This window comes from Rhinopithecus bieti, unplaced genomic scaffold (assembly GCF_001698545.2).
Source record: "Rhinopithecus bieti isolate Rb0 unplaced genomic scaffold, ASM169854v2 scaffold_14229, whole genome shotgun sequence".
Lineage (NCBI taxonomy): Eukaryota > Metazoa > Chordata > Mammalia > Primates > Cercopithecidae > Rhinopithecus > Rhinopithecus bieti.
This window is the reverse complement of record NW_016807978.1, coordinates 1,500,437-1,521,052: the sequence shown is the minus strand read 5'-3', so window position 1 is coordinate 1,521,052 and position 20,616 is coordinate 1,500,437. Positions and strand designations below refer to the sequence as shown.

Below are 20,616 nucleotides of genomic sequence, written 5' to 3'. Positions count from 1 at the left end.
GATCCGCCCGTCTCGGCCTCCCAAAGTGCTGGGATTACAGGCTTGAGCCACCGCGCCCGGCCCCTCCTCAAATTTTCTAGATTTTTTTTGGAAGTTACTCTATTAACTGAGTCAAATTTGAATGATAAAAATTATTGTTTGAGATATTTTAGCGAACATGGAACATAACTAAGAAAAAATGTTTTTCACATTGTTTCATGTGGGATTTTCAGGCATGTCATTATGAAAGTATTTCCTTAAATCATTTTCAGAACAAAATACTGGATGAGTATTGCCTTTTCCCCCCTTATCTTTGAGTGCTTTATTGGGTCAAAGATGAAGAAATATTAAAGCACGAATCTGCTTTATCCGATTTGTTGGATTTTTTTCTTTGTTTGCTTGAAGTATTTTCTAGACTCTTGATTGCAAATGACTACTCAGCTTAAAAAGCAGAAGGACAGTAGAACTGAAGAAATAGCCACAAACATGGATAGATGTGGCCACAAAGATTAAGTACTTTCAGGACATTCTGTTAATTTCTTAATCTTTCATGTGGATCTGTTTGTTAGCTTCATTCTCGTGTACTGTCTAAATCAACAAGTCTTTATTGAGTACCTGGCTGTTTAGTTGCTGGGGAAACAAGTGGTGAAATAAGACATACCGATTTGTTCTAAAGGCTTAATGGGCAAAAATGAAAAAAGGAATAAGACACATCAAGCTTCTGTCCTCAGGAGCATACTTTCTTTTTTCTTTTCTTTTTTGAAATGGAGTCTAGCTTGTCGCCCAGTCTAGAGTGCAGTGGCACAATCTCGGCTCACTGCAACCCTCTGCCTCCTGGTTCATGTGGTTTTCAGACCTCAGCCTCCTGAGTAGCTGGAATTACAGGCGCCTGCCACCATGTCCAGCTAATTTTTGTATTTTTAGAGATGGGGTTTCACGAAACATGTTGACCAGGCTGGTCTTGAACTCCTGATGACAAGTGATCCTCCTGCCTCAACCTCCTAAAGTACTGGGATGAACCACTGCCCCCAGCCAAGGAGCATACTTTCTAGTGTAGAGACTTTGTCTACATAGCAGGGAATAGGGCCACAGACCATTCAAGATTCATATTTCCATCTGCAAGACCCACAAGGCAAGAGGGCTTCTTTTCCACCAACTCCAGCTAGAAAAATTAAAGGGAAGGATTATGTTTCATTCTGTACCCATTTCAGAGTCAGTTACTGCACTATACTTCAGTACTTCAGAAGAATGAAGTATTGTTATTAACTGAGGCTGGTCATGTACTCACGCTGTTAGGGACTAGCATCTGTTACCAAAAGACAGGAAGGCCTGGGGGGAAATGAGTATACTGGGCAGGCAAAAATAGTGCTAGCATGGTGTTTGCATTTTGAAGTTTAATTCCTTGTATTTAAAGCTGCAAATAAATTTGCCAAATATGCAAAGCTTTACTAATTTTGAATGCTTGAAAGTGTTGATCTTACTCCTTATTTCTAAATCTAAAGTAATTGTGATCTTCAGTTTGATATCAAAAGAGCCAGACAAATAGCTTAATGATTTAAATATATTGTTCCCAATAATTTATTGTATTGACAGGAAGGTTGGTTTTGTAGATCATAAACACTGTTTTGAGATTAATGCTACATGATGTTTTAATTTGGGTTCCACCAAAAGAAGACGCTGAGACAAGGATTTGTTTGGTTCCAAATAGTTCATTTAAGGATGTTGAGGAAGTAGGAAAGAGACAGGGAAGGGACAAAAGTTAATAAGCATGCTTTAATAAATAGTATACCACATTGGGCAACTGGTCATCAGTCTCGCTGAGCTCCCTCTGCTAGATTATATAGAGAATATGCCTCTGGATTGTCCCATTGAGGGATAAGACATATACTACCTGTTGCCCTTCACTGGTTGAGGTTTCTGGGAGTAAGGCCCCGGCTGTCTTGCTTGTCCTGCTGCCAAGCTGAGTATGCTCCTTCAGGTAGAGAAAACTCTGGCAGAGTGGCCCAGATGCTGAGAAATTGTCTGGAGAACTGTTCATAGAAACTGCAGGTGCTCTCCACACTGGCTGTGAATGGAAATGGGTGGGACATTGATAGATTCAGCTATAAATGGTGAAATATATTGTATATTCTCAAAATAGGTGCATTTTTCTTTTGATTTTCATTAAAATTCCCATATATTGATAGAGTAGTGTAAGTGCCTACCCTAGCCATGCCCCTCCCATGCTGGTTCAGTTTATTTGCTTTGCATTAGGGTGGTTACCACTGCCTGCTGCAGCAAATCCCAGAAATGGTTGTGACTGAACAGAGGTTTATCATGTTCAATATAGGTTGGGTGGCTCTCTGGCAGAGCTCTCTTCCAATCAGTGACTCAGAGACCTAAGCTGAAACTCCACAATCTGAGAGTTTTTTTCTGTTCAGCCACGTGGATGGGAAAAATCATGGAGAAAGTACATCAGCTTTAGATGTGTTAGTTACTTCATTCATAACCCATGGCCAGACCAGTTACTTGGCTCTGACCTAACTGGAAGGGAACCTGGGAATTGTTTTTTTTTTTTTTTTTTTTAATTACACTTTAAGTTCTAGGGTACATGTGCACAACATGCAGGTTTGTTACATATGTATACATGTGCCATGTTTGTGTGCTGCACCCATTAACTCGTCATTTACATTAGGTATTTCTCCTAGCGCTATCCCTCCCCCTTCTCCCCACCCCATGACAGGCCCTGGTGTGTGATGTTCCCACCCTGTGTCCAAGTGTTCTCATTGTTCAGTTCCCACCTATGAGTGAGAACATGCAGTGTTTGGTTTTCTGTTCTTGAGATAGTTTGCTCAGAATGTTGGTTTCCAGCCTCATCTATGTCCCTACAAAGGACATGAACTCATCCATTTTTGTGGCTGCATAGTATTCCCTGGTATATATGTGCCACATTTTCTTAATCCAGGAACCTGGGAATTATAAGGAAGCATGGTCTCTGACCCATTTGACCCTGAAGAATTTTCGCTTAGCTGTCAAAATTTCATTAATTTTAATAGGGTCTTCAAGGCCTGTAAAAATCACATTTCTTCTTTTTTATTTACACGTTGAGCATATAATTAATTACTATTTCCGCCCCCTGCACCCTCCCCCCCCACCTTTTTTTTTTTTTGAGATGGAGCCTTGCTCTGTCGCCCAGGCTGGAGTATAGTGGCACGATCCTGGCTCACTGCAACCTCCACCTCCTGGGTTCAAGCGATTCTCCCACTTCAACCTCCCTATTCGCTGGGATTACAGGTGTGCACCACCACGCCTGGCTAAATTTTTGTATTTTTAGTAGAGATGGGGTTTCACCATATCGGCCAGGGCTGGTCTTAAACTCCTGATCTCAAGTGATCCACCTGCCTTAGCCTCCCAAAGTGCTGGGATTACAGGTGTGAGCCACCCGCACCTGGCACTGTTTTCTTTTTTTGCTTTTAGCTCACTATTTCCTTTTACAAACAGTAAAAATAAAGGGAAGTCATTTAGTTTTTCACAAAATTGAAATTTGATATCTTCATTAATTTGGCATCTAACAAAGAAATGCAGTGGAATTTTCTTAATTTCCTTTTTAAAGTTTTGACAGCACTTGGTATCTATGTATATCATAATTTAGTAAATATTTATTGAATGTATAAGATCAGAGGTGACAGACTGGGTATGGTGGCTCACCCCTGTAATCCTAGCACTTTGGGAAGCTGAGATGGGAGGATTGCTTGAGACCAGGAGTTCGTGACCAGCCTGGGCAACATCATGGCGAGACCTTGTCTCTACAAAAATTAAAAAAATAGCCAGGCAAGGTGACATGGTGGCATGCACCTGTAGTTGCAGCTACTCTGGAGGAGGAGGTGAGAGGATTGCTTGAGCCTGGAAGGTCAAGACTACGGTGAACTGCGTTCATGCCACTGCACTCCAGACTGGGTGACAGAGTGAGACCTCATTTCTTTTAAAAATCAAAACGATCTTAAAGTACCTTTTGAAATATGAGACTTAAGTTCTCTTCACTTTCCATACTTTGCTCCTTTATTTTATTTTATTTTATTTATTTATTTATTTATTTATTTTTTGAGACGGAGTCTCGCTCTGTCGCCCAGGCTGGAGTGCAGTGGCCGGATCTCAGCTCACTGTAAGCTCCGCCTCCCGGGTTTATGCCACTCTCCTGCCTCAGCCTCCCGAGTAGCTGGGACTACAGGCGCCCGCCACCTCGCCCGGCTAGGTTTTGTATTTTTTTTAGTAGAGACGGGTTTTCACCGTGTTAGCCAGGATGGTCTCGATCTCCTGACCTCATGATCCGCCCGTCTCGGCCTCCCAAAGTGCTGGGATTACAGGCTTGAGCCACCGCGCCCGGCCATTTTGCTCCTTTATTGTCACTCTTTGAAAACTGGTGTTAACATATTTTTGGTTGCAAGTGGGTCTGTTGCAGTGTTTTTTTTTTTTTTTTTTTTTTTTTTTTTTTTTAATTGTTTGCAAAAGAAATGAAAGATTACAACGAGAGTCTAGAAGGGAGCTATGGCGTATTTACAAACTGAGGCAGTGTGAACTTTGGTTGTAGCTGGCTGATTTTGTGTATGCTAGAGGGCTAAATCCTTAATTCACCATTAAGTATTTCCTCTTACTGTTTGCTTTGGACTAAAGTTGCTAGTTCCTGCTCTGGAGTGATGAATTAAAGGCGAGTCATTCCTTCTACCCTTTTTTTTTTGTCCAGGCTGGAGTGCAGTGGTACAATCTCCGCTTACTGCAACCTCTGCCTCCTGGGTTCAAGCCATTCTCCTGCCTCAACCTCCCGAGTAGCTGGGATTACAGTTGCCCGCCACTACGCCCGGCTACTTTTTGTATTTTTGGTAGAGACAGGGTTTCACAATATTGGTCAGGCTGGTCTCGAACTCCTGACCTCAGGTGATCCACCCGACTTGGCCTTCCAAAGTGTTGGGATTACAGGCATGAGCCACTGTGCCTGGCCTATCCTATTTTATATGGATTTTACTTTATTTCTTTCTCTCTTTATAAGGAGCCTTCTTGAAAAGGTTATGTCTAACTTCTTCCTGTGTGTGCTTCAGAATATTCATTGTGACTTTTGCCTGATGACTTTATTGAAATGGCTCTTGAACGAGATTGTAGTGTCTTCTACATGATAGGAGTTTTGCATATATTTTTGATTTAATCCGCATAGCAATCTAGTGAGGCAGTTTCTTTTCAAACTTCTCTTTATTTGCAGGTATCTGAAATGTTCCTCCCGGTGCCACCCCCCAACCCCTGAAATGTTACAGTTTCCTAGGGTTCCATACAGTACTTACTTCTCTTCATTAGCTGCTATCCATGGCTTTAACCTGTCTATACTTGATTACTTCTAAATTTCTCCTTCTGGTACAGAACTCCAGACACACTCTTAAATCCATGCTAATGTATAAAATTGTCTATCAAGTCTGAATTTGATATCATATAGCTATATCAAACTCAGTGGGTTTGAAACTGAGCTAATTATCTCCTAGTTGCCTAAGCCTGAAACTTGGGGGACACATAATAATGCTAGGTACTATTTACTGTGTCTGGGCTCTGTACATTTATGTTTTCACTTAATCCTCATAACAACACTGTTATCGGAACAATTAAGGAACTTAACCAGTTGGTAATAAAACTTAGTGTAAGTGATGAGGTTGAATTTGAACCAGGTCTGGATGGTTTTCAATTCCATACTTTACTCTGCTGCACTTCTGTTCCCCTTCCCTTCAATATGGACATAGCACAGAGGCACAGAGAAATACCCCTAGGAGGACCTGGTACTACCAACCTCCTGAGTTGCTGTAAAACATTTCATGTTGCATGATTCTGGTTGCTTTGCTCACTTAGTTTACTACAATAGCTACTTAACAGATCTTCCTCACCCAGTTTCTTCTCCATCCATAGTGTTGTCCAAAAATTTCTTCTAAAATACAAGTCTAATTATGTCATTTCCCTTAACGCCTTTAGGATAAAAACCAAAATCCTTGGCATAGCATCTAGGACCTTCTCTGGCCAATTCATGGTCATATTGCACAGTCTTTTTCTTTCAATCATCATAAGATACATGGAGTTTCTAGAACTATAATTCACCATTTTGCTTTTGTTTTTGTGGCATACTCTTTCTTCCTCCATCACTTTCAAGTTCTCATTTTTACAAGTTGGGGCCGGATGCAGTGGCTCCCACTTGTAATCCCAGCCCTTTGTGGGGCTCAGGCAGGAGGATTGCTTGAGACCAGGAGTTCAAGACCAGCCTGATCACATAGCGAGACCCCATCTCTACAAAAAATTTAAAACTTAGCCCAGGCGTGGTGGCGCATGCCTGTAGTCTCGGCTACTCAAGAGGCTGAGGTGGGAGGATTGCCCGAGTACAGGAGGTCAAGGTCATAATGAGTGTCACTATACCCCAGCCTGGGCAACAGAGTAAGACCCTGTCTCTTAAAAAAGCAACAACAAAAAAGCCTGAGCAACAGGCGATTCTCTGTCTNCCCAGCTACTTGGGGGGCTGTGGAGGGACGGTCACTTAAGCCCAGGAGGCAGAGATTGCCGTGATCCAAGTTAGTGCCATTGCACTACCGCCTGGGCAAGAGTGAGACCCTGTCTCCAAAAAAAAAAAAAAAAAAAAAGGCAAGGGGTCTTCTTCTCAGAAAACCTCTGCTTGCTCTTCTAGGCATTTCCTCTCTTCTTTAGTACCCCTCATTTGTGGTGGTTAGCACCTTGGTCATACCCCTAGTGGTAGGCAACCTCTGAGATGGCTCCCAGTTGTTCCCACCTTCTTGTGTTCATGCCCTGTGTAATATCCTCCTTTTTGTGTGTGAGCAGGACCTAGTGACTCAATTCTAACAAAAGAATACAGCAGGCTGGGCGTGGCGGCTCACCCCTGTAATCCTAGCATTTTGGGAGGCCGAAGTGGGCGGATCACTTGAGGTCAGGAGTTTGAGACCAGCCTGGCCAACATAGTGAAACCCCGTCTCTACTAAAAATAGAAGAATTAGCCAGGTGTGGTGGCATGTGCCCGTGATCCCAGCTACTCGGGAGGCTGAGGCAGGAGAATCGTTTGAACCTGGGAGGCAGAGGTTGCAGTGAACCAAGATCGTGCCACTGCATTCCAGCCTGGGGGACAGAGCAAGACTCCGTCTCAAAAAAAAAAAAAAAAAAAAAAAGGAATATAGCAAAAGTGATGGGATGTCACTTCTGAGATTAGGTTACTGAAAGATTGTCACTTATGTATTACTCTTCCCTTCTTACTTGCTTGTTCTGAGTCCTTGTTCTCTTGGGGAAGCAACTTGCTACATTTATATAGTCTTCTGGAGAGACCCATGTAGCAAGAAACTAGTGTCTCTGGCCAGCAACAGTCAGCACGGGACTGAGGTTTGCCAGTAGCCATGTGAATGAACTTGGAAGAAAATCCATTTTAGCCTTGATAACTGCAGTCCCAGCTGATACCTTGTGATAGACGCTGAGCCAGAGGCATCCAGCTGAATCATACCTGGATTTCTGACACTGAGAATCTATGAGATAATTAATCTTCTTTTTTTTTTTTTTTGAGATGGAGTTTCGCTTTTGCTGCCCAGGCTGAAGTGCAGTGGTGGTACTATCTTAGCTCACTGCAACCTCTGCCTCCCAGGTTCAAGTGATTCTCCTGCCTCAGCCTCCCGGGTAGCTGGGATTACAGGCATGCGCCACCACACCTGGCTAATTTTTGTATTTTTAATAGAGACGGGGTTTCACCATGTTGGTCAGGCTGGTCTGGAACTCCTGACCTCGTGATCCACCCACCTCAGCCTCCCAAAGTGCTGGGATTACAGGTGTGAGCCACTACACCTGGCCAAATGTTCATTGTTTTAAGCCACTAAGTTTTGGGGTAATTTTTTCTGTAACAGTAGTTAATTAATAAAAATTTTGATGCCTGAAAGAGGGGTGCTGCCACAGCAAATATGTAGAAATGCGGAAGAAGCCTTAGAAGTGGCTGGAGGTTGGAAGAATTTTGTCAGTCATGATAGAGAAATTCCCTTGAGCAGACCATTGGCATAAATCTGTACTTTGAGGAAGCTGGGGTTAAGGACTTAAAAGGTGATGAGAAGCATATTGTTGAAAAGTGGAGGAAGGAGAATTCTTGTTATGTAGAGGCAGAAAGCTTAGAAGCACTCTTGCCATTAATAGCGTGGAAAATAGGAAGCTTGGTTGACGAACTGGGTGTTACTAAACCAAAGAGAGTTCTTCTTTTTTTTTCCTTCTTCCTTTTGAGACATTCTCACTCTGTCACCAGGCAGGAGCACAGTGGCGCGATCTTGGTTCAGTGCAACCTCCACCTCCAGGGTTTAAGTGATTCTCCTTCCTCAGCCTCCCGAGTAGCTGGGATTACAGGCACATGCCACCATTCCCAGCTAATTTTTGTGTTTTTAATAGAGACGGGGTTTCACCATATTGGCCAGGATGGTCTCGATCTCCTGACCTCGTGATCCGCCTGCCTCGGCTTCCCAAAGTGCTGGGATTACAGCGTGAGCCACCACATCCGGCCCCAAAGAGATTTCTAAGCTATGTATGAAAGCTGCCCCTGGATTTCTTCTTGCTGCTTATCGTAAAATGCAAGAGGTGCCCTGTGAGTTTTCCTCTAATAGTATGGACATACCACTCTTACAGTATTTATCATACTGTGTTATATATACTTGTTTGTATTTCTCGCTAGGCTATGAATTCTGTGAGAGGCCTTCTAACGTGTAGTAGTTTAGATCTTGCTCAGATTCTAATTTTAAAGAGATTTACACTCAAGCCTTGGCTCTGTCCCTTACAAACTAAGTGATAGGTTACTTAAGTTTTCCATGTCTCACTTTCTTCATCTGGAGGGTAGGATTAATGATAGTAGAATATAAACTCCTAAAGTCTCTATATTTTTACTTGTGTGCTCACTACTAACACCTAGAAGAGCCTGGAGTCATAATAGGGCTTAATAAATATTTATTGAATTAACGAATTGAGTAATTTCTGCCTCAGAGTGTTATTATGAGGTTTAAATTAGGTAATGCATGGAAGCAGTTTGCTCAGTGCCTAATAAGTATGAATTGCTCAATGTTTGTTGTGTTTAGCAGTTTTTCTCGCTATTATTCATCTAGTCCTTGATGCATAGAAAACTGTTTCGTGAATAAAACAACTCACAGAGCAAAAGAGTTGTTTGTAGTTCTAGATGATACAGCAGGAGTCAGTTTAAAGTATGGTATAATTAATATGATAGGTATTATAATCATTGTATCATATGATTATCATATTGATACAGCTCCGATGAGTAGAGGAACACCAGGGTCCTTAGTCTTGCACCGATTTGGATAAAATGACAGAGATACACGTGGAGTAGTTTTAAGGAGCGAAGAGTTTAATAGGCAAGAGAGAAGGAAGAAGCTCCCTCATACGGAGACAGAGGGAGTGGGGCTCCTAAGCCAAGAGAGGAAACCCTGTGTGCAGTGGAAAAGTGGCTGCTTACATGAGGAGGCTGGTGGAGGTGGTGTTTGATTTGCATAGGTCTCAGGGGATTGGTTTGACCAAATGTCATGTCATTCACATAGCCTGTGAAAAAACTGGCCCTCCCACCCTAGCCTTTTAATACGCAAATGCAGGGCGCTATGATGTTCAACATACATGGGGATATGTGGGGGCAGCCACATTGCCAGGCACATGTTGGGGCAAGGAAGAAGACAGTGGGAATCGCCATGTTTGAGTGAACCCAGTTTTTTTTTTTTTTTGAGACGGAGTTTCCTCTTGTTGCCCAGGCTGGAGTGCGGTGGCTGGAGTGCAATGGCGAGATCTCAGCTCACTGCAACCTTTGCCTCCTGGCTTCAAGCAATCCTCCCGCGTCGTCCTCCTGAGTAGCTGGGATTATAGGCATGCGCCACCACACCTGGCTAATTTTGTACTTTTCTAGTAGAGATGGGGTTTCTCCACGTTGGCCGGCTGGTCTTGAATTCCTGACCTCGGGTGATCTGTCCGCCTCTGCCTCTCACAGTGTTGAGATTAGACACGTGAGCTCCTGCACCTGGGCAAGGGTAGACCCAGTTTCTAATGGCCAGCATTTGCATATCAAAGTTTGCTGGCCCAGCTCTAAGAGCCGGGGCTTTCCTGCTATAGACAAGAAACATTTCTGGAGCTGCTTTAAAAGAAACAAAAACTTCCCAAGGACTCCTTTTCCTCTCTATCTGCCTAAAATAATTTCTTAATAACTCCTGTAACAATATCACAATAATATGATATATTAGTACTTGGACATGAAGAGACTTCTGTTTCTGACCATGATGGAGAAATAGTCCCTTCTATGGTAAACAGTGAGAAAATTGGATAAAAGATATAATCAAACAACTATTTTTTAGATATTAGATTACAGGCATTGTGGGAAAATTATTTTTGAGAAAAGGGAAACATAGTAAGGTGAGCACTATGATTGCCTTAGATTTCTGCCAGAAGACACATTGTGGATCCCCTGTAGGCAGGGGAATCTCAGGGTATGATGCCTTGTTGATTCAATGAGATAGGGATTGGAATTCACAGAGGTTGCAGTGGCTGGAAAAAGCTGGACAAAGTTTCGGAGAAGAGGGAACTGTATAGAAAAAGAGCTCTAGAAATCCAAATAGGTGTTTTCTTTAGCTTTTCCTGAAGGAATATATAGAATGTGTGTACAGTGAAACTCCGTTAGGCTGGACAAGGAATGACTGAGGAGCTCTAAGATAAGTAATTCCCGGAGTTAGGGAGTTGTAAAGCACTTACCAGAGTGCTGAGTTGTTTTTGATCCCCCCAGTATGTTCAGTAGAGCCCAAAAGGGCCATGCCTTAAAAGTAGGACTAGATTACTGCTGGGCGAGGTGGCTCACGCCTGTAATCCCAGAACTTTGGGAGGCTGAAGTGGGCGGATCACGAGGTCAGGAGATCGAGACCATCCTGGCTAACACGGTGAAACCCCATCTCTACTAAAAATACAAAAAAATTAGCTGGGCGTGGTGGCGGGCACCTGTAGTCCCAGCTACTGGGGAGGCTGAGGCAGGACAATGGTGTGAACCCGGGAGACAGAGCTTGCAGTGAGCCGAGATTGCGCCACTACACTCCATCCTGGGCAGCAGAGTGAGACTCCATTTCAAAAAAAAAAAAGAAACTTGGTGCTTCCTTAGCTGGACTGACCAGTCGGCAGCCAGAACCAGAACCAGGAAGTGGCCACAGTGTCTGCTGAAGTTCCTGACTCTTCCTCAAAGGTGAGGCTGGACCCAGCAATCCCACTACTAGGTGTATATCCAAAGGAGAGGAGATGAGCATGTTAAGGAGGTACTTGCACCCGTACGTTTATTGCTGCAGTCTTCACAATAGCCAAGATACAGAATCAGTATAAATGTCCATCAGTAGATGAGTGGATAAAGAAAATGTGGTATATATACATAATGGAATACTACTTAGCCATAAAAAGAATGAAATTCTGTGTTTTACAACAACGTGAATGATCCTGGGAGAACTAAAATTAAGTGAAATAAGCCAGGCATAGAAAATAAATAACACATTTTACTCATGGGAAAGCGAAAACGTTGATCTCATGAAAATAGAGAATAGAATAGTAGTTACTGGAGGCAGGGAAGGGTAGGGGGTTGGTGGGGGTGCGCAGGGAGAGGTTGGTTAAAGACTACTAAAGTACAGCTAGATAGAAGGAATAAGTTCTAGTATTCTATAGCACTACAGGCGACTGTAACAACAACTTTTATTTTCAAATAACTGTAAGAGTGGAGTTTAAAAAAAATGTTGTTATTATGATTATTATTTTTTAGACAAAGTCTTGCTCTTGTCACCCAGGCTGGAATGCAATGGCACGATCTCAGCTCACTGCAACCTCCTCCTTCCGGGTTCACACGTTCCTCCGCCTTCAAGAGACGCCAGAAGATAGCTGAAGAGGACTACAGAGATGAGCACAGCAACCGGTAAGGTCCAGGCTACTCGGAGGCTGAGGCAGGAGAATGGCGTGAACCCGGAGAGGCGGAGCAGCTTGCAGTGAGCTGAGATCGTGCTGCTGCACTCCAGCCTAGGCAACAGAGCGAGACTCCCGTCTCAAAAAGAAGAAGAAGAAGAAGAAAAAAAAAGTGGGGCTAAATTAGCCTAGAGTAAAGGCTACTCCAAGTCTGTCCAAACAAAAGCTTAAAACAAACTTTAAGGATCAAGTTGGTAAACAGGTTACTTAACTGACTTTTAGAACAAAGCACAAGAATCTTTCAAGAACGATAACAAAATCCTGATACTTAAAAACACAATACTGTCTAGCATCCAGTAAAAAATTACTGGAAGCAGGAAAATGTAAACTATAATCAGAAAACTATAGCAGTGGAAACAGACTATGAAATAACGGATGATTTTATATGACAAAAAATTTTAAAACTGGCATTATAAATATGTTCAGTGTGCTCAGAGATGTAAAGGAAAACATAATTATAAAGAGAAAATGAAACAAAAGAACTGACCAAAATTTCTAAAATGAAATTTAACTGAAATGAAAATTTACTGATCAAGGTTAACAGCAGACAACAGCAGTTTCTTATCTGATGAAAAAGATCAGTGAAGTTGAAAACAGCGGTAGAAACCACACAAAAATTGAATGTAAGAGAAAGATTAAAAGAAACAATGAACAGAACCTTTGTGATCTGTGTGATAACATGGGCGTGATTGTACTCTCAGAAGGAAGAAGAAAGAGCCACAAAAAAAGTTTGAAGAAATAATGGCTGTAAAATTTTCCTGACTTTATAAAAACTATAATCATGCAGACTCAAGTTGTTCAATTAATCTCAAGCAGAATCAACACAAAGAAGACCATACCAAGGCACCATAATCAGATGGCTGAAAACCAGTGATAAAGAGAAAAAAAGTTTTTTAAACAGCTAAAGAAAAATGACATTTTATGTACAGAAAAACAACTAAAAGGGCAAATTTCTTGCCAGAAACAATGTAAGACAGAGCAAAATAGAATTTGGCATTGTTAAAGTGCTAATAGATAAAATGAAACTGTAAACCTAGGTTGAATTTTATACCCAGCAAAAAATCCTTCGAAATAAAGACTTTTTATACATACAAAACCTGAGAGTAAATTACACTATAAAAAATGCTAAAGGTAGTTCTTCAGGTGGAAGGAAAATAATATCTGATAGAAACTTGGTATGCAAAAGAATAAGCTCCAGAAATAGTCAATGAGTAAGATAAAGGGACTTTTTGGACATTATTTGATTTCTTTATGAGATAATTGCCTAAAGCAAAATAATAGCACATTGTGTGTGTATAATGTCTACATAAAAGGAATGACAATAGTAGCACAAAGACAGGAAGCAGCAATGGAAGTGTTAGGCCTAAGGGTCTTATGTTATATGTAAAATGATGTATTTTTATTTGAAGGTACAGTGTGAAAAGTTAGATGCACATTATAAAACCCTAGATAGAGCAACTAAGCGAAAAGTAAAAGAAACAGCTAATGTTTCAGTAGATTACCAACCAAACCAAGATTATGAAGGAAGAGAAGGGGAAAAAAGAACAAAGAACATGTAGAGAAAATGGAAAACAAGCAAGATGATAGGTTGGTATGACCATATAATATTAAATAGTTTAACCATTTGAATTAAAATACAGAGATTATCAGACTGGATTTAACAAAAGTAAGATCTAATTATATGACATCTACCAAGACATTCAATATAAAGAAACAGGTTAAAAGTATAAAGATGGAAAAATAAGCACTGTACAAAACTGAGCATAGGAAAGCTAATATAATGATTACTGTTTGAGGGAGACTTCAGAGTAAGACATATTACCAAGAAAAAACAGGGACATTTCAAAATGACAAGGAGGTTAATTTATCAATTGTAAGAGTGTTTGCATCCAATAGGAAAAATTCAAAATTCATGAAGTGGTGTTCAACATTTGTTTACTAGTAATTGATAGTATAAGTGGAGAGAAAATAAGAATTTAGAAGACTTAATAACATTATCAACAAATATAATCTAAGTTGCATTGTAGAACACTCAGTAACAGTGGTAGGGACAGGAGGCAGGGAAATTCTGGGCAGAAGAGGATGAGTCCCTGGTGAGGGTCCCACCCTCAAACTGAAAAAGCCTGGTACCATGGACCAGTGTGAGAACTGACATCCTTGTTTGTCCGGTCAAATGTTGCCTTTTCCAAAACGACCCATGGCCTGTCCTGCCCCTCATCCTGTGCCCTTGCTGGCAGAGGGAAGAGAAGCAGCTAGACATTGGAGACTACAGTTGGATGTCAGAAGCAGTTTGACTTCAGAGAGGAGTCTGGATGGCTGGACTCTAGGGGAAGAATACCTTACCGCTCTATCTCCGTTTCAGCTCTCCTTCGCACTGAGAGCCATTTTCATCAGCAATAAAATCCCCCGCATTTATATTTCCTATTCGTTCGTGTGACCTCATTCCTCCTGGGTGCTGGACAAGAACTCAGATGCCACGAATGTGGGTGCAAAAGACTGTCACACTGACCCTCCACTGAGCTGTTAACTCTTAATCCGTTTGCGGATGGCAAAGTTCAAAGGGTGCTGTAACACTTCCCCTCGGGCTTCAAGGGTCATGAGCACCCTCCCCTAGATGATGCCTTGGGACTAGTATGGAGCTCGCTCTTGCCTGCACCCAAAAGCAGTCGCCCTGACTCCTGCACCCTCTCACCTGTGCTCCCCCTCCTGCAAGGGGTGGAGCAACAAGTGAATGGAAGTTCACCCCTGCTAGCGCTGAAGTGACTGGCTAGTTTCAGCGCCCATGCATCGCTGTTACTGCCTGAGAAGGGGTCAGGGAAATGTCCTGCTTCAATAGCACAGTACATATTCTTTTCAACTGCACCAATAGCACAGTACATATTCTTTTCAATTGCACCTAGAACATTCACCAGCATAAATTGTATGCTGAGCCATAAAATAAGTTTCAGTAACTTTAAAGAGAGTGAAATATAGAATATGTTCACTGACCACAACAGAATTAAATTAGAAGTCAGTAACAGAAAGATTTTTGAAAAATCTCAGGTATTTGGAAATTAAACATTTCTAAAGAATCCATGGATCAAAGAAGAAGTCGCAGAATATTTGGAACTGAATGGTAATGAAAGCACATAATACATTTTGTGGCATACAGTTAAAACATGTAGAAGAAAATATATAGCTTTAAATGGTTATATTAGAAAGAAAGGTCTAAAATGATAATTTAAGTATCTACCTTAATCTAGAAAAAGAACTAAACCCGAAGCAAGTAGACAAAAGGAAATCATAAAGGCAATAGAATCCAGTGAAATAGGAAACTGTTGGCCAGGTGTGGTGGCTCATGGCTGTAATCCTAGCATTTTGGGAGGCTGAGGCAGGAGAATTGCTTGAACCCGGGAGGCAGAGGGTGCAGTCAGCCGAGATCAAGCCACTACACCCCAGCCTGGGCTACAGGGTGAGACTCCGTCTCAAAAAAACAAAAAACGAAACAAAACAAAACAAAAACCTGTTTAGTAGAGGAATTAGTCAAATCACAAGCAGGTTCTTAGAAAGGATAAATAAAATTGATAAACCTTTAGTTAAATGTATGAAGGGAAAAAAAGATACAAGTTTTAAATACCAGGAATGAAAAAGTAGATGTTACTACAGATCGTATGTAAATTAAAAGGATAATAAAGGAACGTTATGGACAACTTTATGCCAATAAATTCAACAACTTAGATGAAATGGAAAAATTCCTTAAAATAAACAGGCAAAACGGACTTAGGAAGAAATAGAAAACGTGAATATCCCTATATCTATTTAAAAATTCATTATTTATTTATTTATTTTTCGAGACTGAGTCTCACTCTGTTGCCCAGGCTGAAGTGCAGTGGCGTGATCTTGGCTTACTGCAACCTCCGCCCTTCCAGGTTTAAGCAGTTCTCTGCCTCAGCCTACGGAGTGGCTGAGATTACAGATGCGTGCCACCACACCCGGCTAATTTTTTTGCATTTTCAGTAGAGACAGGGTTTCACCATCTTGGCCAGGCTGGTCTTGAACTCCTGACCTCGTAATCCACCCACCTTGGCCTCCCAAAGTGCTGGGATTACAGGCGTGAGCCACTGTGCCTGGCCAAAAAATTCATAATTTAAGATCTTCCCAAAAAGAAAACTCCAGGCCAAATGTCTTCAGTTGTAAATTGTCAGAGTTTTAAGAAAGAGTTTTAATAATACCAATTGCCCATAAACCCTTTAAGAAAATAGAAGAGATAATACCATAAATAATTTATGAGGTAGTATTATTCCAATACCAAAGCCACACAGACATGGTAAGAAAACTACAGAACACAAAATTTTAATTTTTTTTTTTTTTTGGAGACAGGGTCTTCCTCTGTTGCCCAGGCTCGAGTGCATGTTGCAGTCATGGTTCACTGTATCCTTGACCTCCTGGGCTCAAGCAGCCCTCCCACCTCAGCCTCCTGAGCAGCTGGGACCACAGGCACATGCTACCACACCTGTTTAATTTTTGTGTTTTTTGTAGAGACCAGGTTTTGCCATGTTGCTCTGGCTGGTCTCGAACTCCTGAGCTTAAGCAGTCCGCCTGCCTCGGCCTCCCAAAGTGCTGGGATTACTGGCGTGAACCACTGCACCTGGCCCAAAACTTCTTGACAAAATATTAGTAAGTTGGATCCAGCAATATAAATATAATGATGATGTATCATGTCCAGGTAGAATTTACCCCAAGTATGCAAGTTTGATTTAATAGTAAAAAAATCAGTATACAGTCCATCCTTACTATTAGCAGATTTTGTATCGGCAAATTTGCCCACTACCTAAAAGTTATTTGTAACTCCAAACTCAATACTTATTTGCTCTTTTGTGGTCATTTGTGGACATGCTGTGCAGTGGAACATTTGAATTATCCAACATATACGTTCCCAGTTGAGTCAAACAAGGTTCTCTTTTTCTTCAGCTCTTGTATTATAAACAAATGTCCTTTTCATGATTGTGCCGTATTTTTCAGATTTTTTGCTAATGATTTTGTTGTTTGAAATCATTATGCCCCCCAAGCACAGTAGTGAAGTGCTGTTTAACGTTTTTAAGTGCAAGAAAGCTATGATGTGCCTTCTGGAGAAATTAACATGTGTTAGATAACTTCATTTAGGCATGAATTATAGTGCTGCTGCCTATGAGTTTAATGTTAATGAACCAGTAATATGTATTAAATAAGATATTTTTAAACAGAAACATATGTTAAACAAGGTTATGTATTGATTGGTTGATGAAAGTGTTGTGATTAGAGGCTTATTGGAATACAACTGTATTCCCTAGGAACAGTGGCACAGTATTTGCTAATTTATTGTTCATTGTGACTTTATAGAACAAATAACTACCATAAATAACAAGAATGGGCTGTATATCTGTTACTGTATTATCTAAGAGAAAAGAAGGTAAACCACATGATTATCTCAAAAAAAAAAATTTTTTTTTTTTTGATACAGAGTCTTGTTCCGTGGCCCAGGCTGGAATGCAGTGGTGCAATCTGGGCTCACTGCAACCTCCACCTCCTGGGTTCAAGTGATTCTTCTGCCTCAGCCTCCTGAGTAGCTGGGATTACAGGCGCATGCCACCCGCCTGGCTAATATTTTTGTATTTTTAGTAGAGATGGGGTTTCACCATGTTGGCCAGGCTGGTTTTGAACTCCTGACTTCAAGTGATCTACCTGCCACGGCCTCCCAAAGTGCTAGGATTACAGGAATGAGCTACTGTGCCTGGCCAATTATCTCAATTTATACAGAAAAAGTATTTGATAAAATTCACCACCTTTTCATGTTAGAAATGCTTAGGAAACTAGGACTAGAGGTCAACCTTCTAATTAAAGGACTGCTTTATTATATATAAGTATCTATGATATAAGCCTGCGGTTAACATCATATTTTTTTCCTCATAAGATCAGGAACAAACTAAGGATGTCAACTGTCACAATTCCTACTCTGATCCTAAAACTTATATGAAACTGCAAAGACTAAAATAGCCAAAACAATATTGAAAAGGAATAATTAAAATTGGAGAACTTGCATTGCCTTTGGACAGAGGTGCAGATCAATGGAAAAGAATAGAACATTGAGAAATAATTCACACATCTCAATAAAGTTTCCTAAGGTAATTCAGTGGGAGAAAGAATAGTATTTTCCACAAACAGTTCTGGAACAACTGGATATCCATATGGGGGAGGGGGATAATCCCTTAAACTATACACAAAAGTGAACTCCAAATGGATGAAAGACGTAAATATGAAGGGTAAAATGGAAAGACTTCTAGAAGAAAACAGGAGCGAATCATCTTAATCTTGGAGTAGGCAAAGGTCTTTTAGGACTCAAAAAGCATGAACTATTAAAAGAAGTAGTTGATAAATTGTAGTCTATTAAAATTAAAAAATGCTATTCAAAAGGGACCATTAAAAATTGAGAAGACAAGCCAAAAAGAAGACAAAACTGTTTATGTGCATATATTTGACAAAGAGCTTGCATCCAGAATACATAAATCCAATTTAATAAGAAGGCAAACCAGTTGAAAATTTGACAATGGATTTGATTAGACATATCACTGAAGAAAATGTGTAAGTGGCCAAAAAGCACTTTAGCTCAACCGCATTTGGCACTGGGGAAATGCTAATTAAAGCCACGGTGAACCATTGCTAATCTACTAGAATGAATGAAATGAAAAAGTATGACAATACCAGATGTTGATGAGGATAGTGGAGATAGTGGAACAACTGGAGCTGTAATGCATTGTTGGTGGGAATGTAAACTGGGTACAACCAGTTTGGAAAACATTTTGGCAGTTTCTTATAAAGTGATACTTACACTTGTCCTAAGATCCAGCATTTCCGTTATTTACCCAAGAAAAATGAAAACACTTATCCATAAAAAGATTTCTTCAAGAATATATGACTTCTTCCTAATTGTCAAACACTGGAAGCAATCCCACGCCCATCAGTAGGCTATTAGAGACCAAGCGTGGTGGCTCATGCCTGTAATCCCAGCACTTTGAGAAGCCGAGGTGGATCACTTGAGGTCACGAGTTCGAGACCATTCTATCCAGCATGGTGAAACCGCCTCTACTAAAAATAACAAAAATTAGCCGGGTTTGGTGGTGTATGCCTGTAATCCCAGCTGCTCAGGAGGCTGAGGCAAGAGAATCTCCTGAACCTGGGAGGGGGAGGTTGCAGTGAGCTGAGATTGTATCACTGCACTCCAACCTGGGCAACAGAACAAGATTCAGTCTCAAAAAAAAAAAAAAAAGGGTATTAGATAACCAAATTGTAGTGTTTTGTATTAGTCTGGGTTCTCCAGAGAAAAAGAACCAATAGGATACATATATATTTTATTGATACAATAACATACACACAGATTTATTTTAAGGAATTGTCTCATGCACTAATGGAGTCTGAGAAGTCCCATTATCTGCAGTAGGCAAGCTAGAGACCCAGGGGAGCCAGCAGTATAGTTCTAGATTAAGTCGAAAGACCTGAGAGCCAGAAGGAGTTGACATAATTCCCACCACATATAATCTACAATGGAGTACTCCTCAGCAATAAAGAGGAATGAACCGTTACATGCAACAACAAGCATGGGTCTCATAGACACTATGCCGAGTGAATGAAGTCAGACACAAAAAAGTATTATGTGATTACATTTGTATGACACCTTTAAAAAATGCAAAACTAACCTTTAATAATAAGAAGTAGGTCAGCATTTACCTGGGTTCAAGAGTGGAGAGAGATTGACTTCAAAGGAGCATGAAAAATTGTTTAGGGCTTATGGCAGTGTTCTAAATCTTGATGGTAGTAGTGATTTAATGGCTTATTTGGCTCTCAAAACTCCAAAAATGGGTGCAGATTTATTTATTTATTTAGAGACAGGATGTTGCCTTATCACCAAGGCTGGAGAGCAGTGACTCAGTCATAGCTCACTATAACCTTGACCTGCTGGGCTCAAGCAATATCCCTGCCTCAGCCTCTCTTGTAGCTGCGACTACAGGTGCGTGCCACCACATCTGGCTTATTTTTACATTTTTTGTAGAGATGGGGGTCTTGCTGTGTTGCGCAGATTTGTTTCAAACTCCTAGCCACAAATGATCCTCCCGTTTCAGCCTCCCCCAGCATTGGGATTACAGGCGTGAGTCACTGTACCCAGCCTGGTACATTGTATTTTATGTAAATGATACCTCATGTTTAACAAAAAATAATTACTGATTGGATTTTTAAGTTTCTAAAACAGTCCTTATCTTTTTGATACTATGCCTATGGGAAATCACTTTGGTTAAATCAGTCATTTTCTTATTAGGATAAATTATTAATTAGGTACTGCTGGGTCTGTATCAATATTTGGTTATGGTATCTGTTAATGTTTGAAAACTTAGTGGAGAAATTAACTGGAAAAGAAACATGGAAATAACTGAAGAAGATGCAAAATTGGAAATAAATTGTGGAAACTCATTTTTAAAAAATTTTCCCTTATAAAGAAGTTGTCATGTAAGTTTATCATTTTAAAAATATAATTTTAAATATCTTTAGTATTCTATGTATTTTCTATTAGTTTTCCTGTTCTTCAGTTTTTGGACATATTTGTGATTTCATGTTAGGAATGTAGTGAAT

At 40.7% G+C, this 20,616-nt stretch overlaps 1 protein-coding gene across 2 annotated transcripts in view; it reads left to right on the top strand.

The window, feature by feature from the left end:
* FAM117B (family with sequence similarity 117 member B) overlaps window positions 1-20,616 on the top strand; it is a 133,019-nt gene that overhangs the window by 31,294 nt on the left and 81,109 nt on the right. Inside the window, exon 1 of one of the 2 annotated variants that reach the window (XM_017884415.1) lies at window positions 11,182-11,221. The exons of the other annotated variant lie outside the window; for it this stretch is intronic. The gene's annotated coding sequence lies outside the window, so the exon portion shown is untranslated. Of the gene's footprint in view, window positions 1-11,181; window positions 11,222-20,616 lie in introns of those variants that run through there. 2 annotated transcript variants of the gene reach the window in all.